At 47.4% G+C, this 6,292-nt stretch overlaps 1 protein-coding gene across 1 annotated transcript in view; it reads left to right on the top strand.

The window, feature by feature from the left end:
- The window catches only part of LOC104001134 (zinc finger protein 83), a 141,239-nt gene that overhangs the window by 20,557 nt on the left and 114,390 nt on the right, over positions 1-6,292 (top strand). The window lies entirely within an intron of this gene.

Genomic DNA, 6,292 nt, shown 5'->3' with positions numbered 1-6,292 from the left:
ACCAGTGAAGGGCCTGTGCTGAGGAGGAGTAGTGAAAGAGGGAGGCCTCTTTGCAGTTGAGATAAGAGGAAGGCATCTGTCTCCTGCTCGTCCTGGGAAGGGAATGTCTAGGTGTAAAGCTGACCATTCTTTGTATTCTGAGATAGGAGAAAACTGCCCTGTGGCTGGAGGTGAGATATGCTGGCAGCAATACTGCTCTGTGACTCTTTGCTACACTGAAATGTTTGTGTAAAGTGAAACATAAATCTGGCCTACGTGCACATCCAGTGAAGGGTGCCAGCCCCTCCACACCTGTGAGTATTTCTCATCAGGTGGGACAAGAGACAGAGAAAAGAAATAAGACACAGAGATAAAGTATAGGGAAAGTACAGTGGGCCCAGGGGACCAGCGCTCAGCATACGGAGGACCCGCACAGTCTCTGAGTTTCCTCAGTGTTTATTGATCATTATTTTTACTATCTTAGTGAGGGGAGTGTAGCAGGGCAACAGGTGGGGAGAAGGTCAGCAGGGAAACATGTGAACAAAGGAATCTGTATCATGAATAAGTTCAAGGAAAGGAACTGTGCCCCGATGTTCACATAGGCTAGATTTATGTTTCTCTTCACCCAAACATATCCGTGTAGGAAAGAGTAACAGAGCAGTATTGCTGCCAGCATATCTCGCCCCCGCCCACAGGGCGGTTTTCTCCTATCTCAGAATAGAACTAATGGGAATGGTCAGCTTTATACTGAGACATTCCATTCCCAGGGAAGAGCAGGAGACAGAAGCCTTCCTCTTATCTCAACTGCAAAGAGGCCTCCCTCTTTCACTACTCCTCCTCAGCACAGACCCTTTATGGGTGTCAGGCTGGCAGATGGTAAGGTCTTTCCTATCCCATGAGGCCATATCTCAGGCTGTCTCAGTGGGGGTAAACCTTGGACAAAACCCAGGCTTTCTAGGGCAGAGGTCCCTGCGGCCTTCCACAGTGCATTGTGTCCCTGGTTAATTGAGAATGGCGAATGGCGATGACTTTTACGAAGCATACTGCCTGCAAACATGGTTAACAAGGCACATCCTGGCTGGGCATGGTGGCTCACGCCTGTAATCCCAGCACTTTGGGAGGCCGAGGCGGGTCAGGAGTTCGAGACCAGCCTGACCAACATGTTGAAAACCCGTCTCTACTAAAAATACAAAAATTAGCCGGGCGTAGTGGCCGGTGCCTGTAATCCCGGCTACTCGGGAGGCTGAGGCAGGAGAATCGCTTGACCCAGGTGGCAGAGGTTGCAGTGAGCCGAGATCATGCCACTGCACTGCAGCCAGCACGACAAAATGAGACTCCACCTCCGAAAAACAAAACAAATCAAGGCAAACCCTGCACAGCCCTAAGTCCATTAAACCTTGATTCAATACAGCACATGTTTCTGTGAGCACAGGGTTGGGGCTAAAGTTACAGGTTAACTGCATCTCAAAGCAGAAACAATTTTTCTTAGTACAGATCAAAATCGAGTTCCCTTTTCTACATAGACACAGTATCAATCTGATCTCTCTTTCTTTTCCCTACAATCCAGGCACAGTACATTTCCTTAAGCTTATTCATGATACAGATTCCTTTGCTCACGTTTCCCTGCTGACCTTCTCCCCACCATTACCCTGTTGCCCTGCCGCACTCCCCTTGCCAAGATAGTAAAAATAGTCATCAATAAATACTGAGGGAACTCAGAGAGCAGCGCTGGTGCAGGTCTTCGCATGCTGAGTGTGCCTGTCCTTTGGGCCCACTGTTCTTTCTCTATACTTTGTCTTTGTGTCTTATTTGTTTTCTCAGTCTCTCATCTCCACCTGATGAGAAATATCCACAGGTGTGGAGTGGCAGGCCCCTTTCATTTTTCACATTCAGGATTGATTTCTAAAGACTAATGTTACATGAGGAAGCAGCTCAGAAGAGGAAAGGAAAGGAGCCAGGGCTGGCTCTTCCTCAGGTGAAGTGATACTTCTCGGTGGATTAATCTGTCTCTTTCCTTTCTGAAATGCCAGGTATTGTAGTAGCAAGTCTTTTCTGAGTCTGAAGCGTCCTGCCTGACAGGCTCACTCGCACTCACCCATGCCTTTTCTCAGTTCCTCTCATCTGCTCTGAGATTCCATCTCCTGTGACCCAGTGACAAGAACTTCTTAAGAAGCTCCACTGGGCATGGTCCTGGGAGGGGCTCACACCCAGACATGGATGGACACGGGGTGTGGGCCCCTTGGTGTAATTGCTGCTGGGCAGCCTGGATGGTTCAGGGGCCACATCTGGATGTCAGCTCTTTGTGGACCAGATCAGAGAAACAACATGTGAAATATATATGTTAATGTGCACAGATAACCGGTAAATTCTGAAAAAGAGAACAATAAGGGGAGATATTTTGTATCTGATTTACTAATGCATTTGAAGCCACAATTTGGGGGCGGGGCCTGGTTAGAAGGTGGGGGCGGGGACTGGGGTGAGTCAAGAGGGAGGAGGCTGCCTGGAGGCCAGGCTGGACAGCGGGTCGGTGCTGGGGGGCCAGAGGTTTATCCTGGTCTTGGGGGCGGGGCCTGAAATGGGGTGTTGTTCTTAAGGGCAGGGCCTGGCAGCGATGCGTCGGGGCTCTTTCCTCAGCTGGGTCCATGATGTGGCCTGCTGTCATCCTCTTGATCTCCAGCACTCGATCCCCCGGGTTCTGATTGGTGGATTGTTTCTGATGTGCCGTCATATTACCCCTAATATCACAGGGAGGCTTCCTGCCCGTTTTCAGTTAACATTTCAAACAATCGAAGGTAAAACAACATTTGGTAGTGGGCCATTTTGTACTGAATGCTGAATCTTTTTTTCTCCAAAGTTGAAAATGGTTTTAAGGCAAAGTGCCTTTTTTGAGCAGGTGGAGTCGCGCGTCCTGCAGGCGGGGCAAGCTCCCCTCAGGCTGGGACAGGATGGGGTACAGGGGCAGGTACCTCGGTAAAGGGGTGGAGTAGGGCGCTGCTTACAACGGGGACTGATAATCTGAATGGCTTAGTAAACCAAGCAAGGTCCTGGGTTGTTTGAGCGGATAATGAAAGTAGAAAGGTGACATATAGAACTGCCTATTATACACAGAATGTGGAGGAAAATTTCTTATTTCATGGAAATAAAGCCAGAACTCCGAGCGGTGGGTCACACCTGTCATCCCAGCACTTTGAGAGGCCAGGGCCGGAGGATTGCTTGAGCCCAGGAGTGTGTGATCAGCCTGAGCAACATAGTGAGACCTCGTCTCTACTAAAAATAAAAAAACTCAGCCAGGTGTGGTGGTGCACACCTGTGTTCTCAGCTGCTTCGGGCACTGAGATTGAAACATCACTTGAGCCAGGGAGTTGGACGCTGCACTGAGCCCTGATCTCACTAGCACACTCTAACCTGGATGACAGAGCTGGACCCTGTCTCAAACAAACAAGCAAATAAGTGAGAGGCATAATTCCTCCTTCGAAAATAAAGTAAGAGATTTTCTTTCCTGTAGTCTCTTTTCTTAGGACATTTATTTAGAAAATGTGTAAATGAATTTTCTCTGTCTTCTGAAACAGTATTTTTTTTTTTGAGATGGAGTTTCGCTCTTGTAGCCCACGCTGGAGTGGAATGGCGTGATCTCCGCTCGCTGCATCCTCCGTCTCCCAGGTTCAAGAGATTCTCCTGCCTCAGACTCCCGAGTAGCTGGGATTGCAGGCATGTCCCACCATGCCCAGTTAATTTCGTATTTTTAATAGAGAAGGGTTTTTTCCATGTTGGTCAGGCTGGCCTCAAACTACGACCTCAGGCGATCCGCCCGCCTCTGCCTCCCAAAGTGCTGGGATTACAGGCGTGAGCCACCGCGCTCGGACAGAAATGGAATTTTTTTAGAAACTAACTAAACCGCTTTTTAGCTTAATGACCCAGGAATGGATTTCCGAAGGACTTGGGAGCTCTCTCTGAAAGGCAAACAACAGAGATAGCACTTGTGTCTCAGTAGGAAATTAAGTAATTCAAATATCAAGTGATTCCAATTTAAAGCTATGGACCTTTAAATAATTCTGAGCCTTGAGAGGAATGTGGTCATGCAACCTGAGTTCAGACGAATGCAGGCGCAACTTCTAGGAGTTTTTCTGTAAATAATTTGGAAAACTGGCCGTGAACAGTGGGTCACGCCTGTCATCCCAGCACTTTGGGAGACTGATTCTGGCAGATCACGAATTCAAGAAATAGAGATTATACTGGCCAACATGGTGAAATCCCGTCCCTAAAAAAAAATACAAAAATTAGCTGGGCATGTTGGTGCTTGCCTGTAGTACCATCTATTCGGGAGGCTGAGCCACGAGAATTACTTGAACCAGGGAGTCGGAGGTTGCAGTGAGCCGAGATTGCACCACTGCACTCCAGCCTGGCGACAGAGCGAGACTCCATCTCAAAATAAATAAATAAATAACAATAACAATAAAAAAAATTAGGAAGACTACAGAGCCCCAGTGATAAGACCTCCTCAGAGCATTGTCCCTTCTTATGTAATGATAAAGTAACTTTCCTTGAAGTGTATCAAATCATCACCAATCAAGTTGCTGCAGCCTATGCACTGGTCTTGAATGGAAAACGTGGTGATTCTGCTAAAGCTTCTCTGTCTTTCCCTGTGTGTGAAACCTTAACGTCTCTACTTGGGAACGCTGATCCCATTCATTTGGAGTTGATGTTTCCAGGTGGCTTTCTTCAAGCTCTGTGTTCACATTAACTCTGTACTTAATCATAAACTTTAAATTTTATTATTTACTGCTGACATCAGTGTCTGTCGTATGGTAGGAGCCTCACCAGAGAGGGCACCTGTCGCCATGTTGTAAAACTCACACTTGCCAAAAAGACATGGGTTAGAGTTTCTCCCCCTCCCTCAGGATGACACTAGTTAGCTGACACAGATGGTCACCTCCATTACCAAGTAGAGCCAGGATGAACTATGTGTGACCAAGGGTGTTGTCAAGTCCTCTTCCTTGAGGACTGATTAGTATTTATCTTGAAAATATGTCCTTAATGGGTTGTATAGAACAGTGACGTTTCTTTCTCTCTTTTCAATCTTTTAGCTGTTTGCCTCTATTTCCCATCACATTCTGGTCTAAGGTTTATTTATTAATAAAATGGTTTTTATTTCTTTCTCTGTTATCGTCGTGGAGATGATTTCTCATTTGGGAGAAGACTTTTTAGTTTTCAATTATATTTTGTCAACATTTAAAAAGCGAAGCAAAGAATATTTCTGCGGCATGGCACGGTGGCTCACGCCTGTAATCTCAGCAGTTTGGGAGGCGGAGGCGGGTGGATCACGAGGTCTAAAGATCGAGACCATCCTGGCCAACATGGTGAAACACCGTCTCTACTAAAAAAAATACAAAAAAACCCCCAAAAAATTAGCCAGGCGTGGTAGCGGGAGCCTGTGATCCCAGCTACTCGGGAGGCTGAGGCAGGAGAATGGCGTGAACCCGGGAGACGGAGCTTGCAGTGAGTCGAGATTGCGCCACTGCACTCCAGCCTGGGCGACAGAGTGAGACTCCGTCTCAAAAAAAAAAAAAAAAAAAGAATATTTCTGGCCGGGCGCGGTGGCTCACGCCTGTAATCCCAGCACTTTGGGAGGCCGACGCGGGCGGATCACAAGGTCAGGAGATGGAGACCGTCCTGGCTAACTCGATGAAATCCCATCTTTACTAAAAATACAAAAAATTAGCCAGGCATGTTGGCTCACGCCGTAACCCCAGCACTTTAGGAGGCTGAGGCAGGCAAATAACTTGAAGTGAGGAGTCCAATACCGGCCTGGTCAATATGGTCAACCCCGTCTCTACCAAAAATACAAAAATTAGCCTGGTATGGTGGCGCACGCCTGTAATGCCAGCTGCTCCCAAGGCTGAGGCAGGAGAATCGCTTGAACCCAGGAGGCAGAGGATGCATTTAGTCGAGATCTCGCCACTGCACTCCAGCCTGGGCGACAGAGAAGTACTCTGTCTCAATAATAATAATAATAATAACAATAATAACAATAATAATACAAGAAAGTAATAGATCTCTTCCATAAATGTGCTAGGACAATTATCTGGATATCCACATGGAAAAGAATAACGTTGGATCCCTATGTCACACAATCAAAAATTTTATTTGGGAAAGTTTTTTTTAAAAAAGAGAGAGAGACAAGGAAGGGAGACCGCGGCAGTGGGTGTTATTTTGTCGCTCAGGCTGGCTTGGAACCCGAGGCTCAGCGATTCTCCTGCCGCTGCTTCCTGAGTAGCTGGGACCTCAGGCTCCCGCCCCCGCGCCTCTGCTGTCT

Source organism: Pan troglodytes, chromosome 20, assembly GCF_028858775.2.
Source record: "Pan troglodytes isolate AG18354 chromosome 20, NHGRI_mPanTro3-v2.0_pri, whole genome shotgun sequence".
Lineage (NCBI taxonomy): Eukaryota > Metazoa > Chordata > Mammalia > Primates > Hominidae > Pan > Pan troglodytes.
Note: the sequence above shows the minus strand (reverse complement) of the source record. Positions and strands in the feature narration are given on the sequence as shown.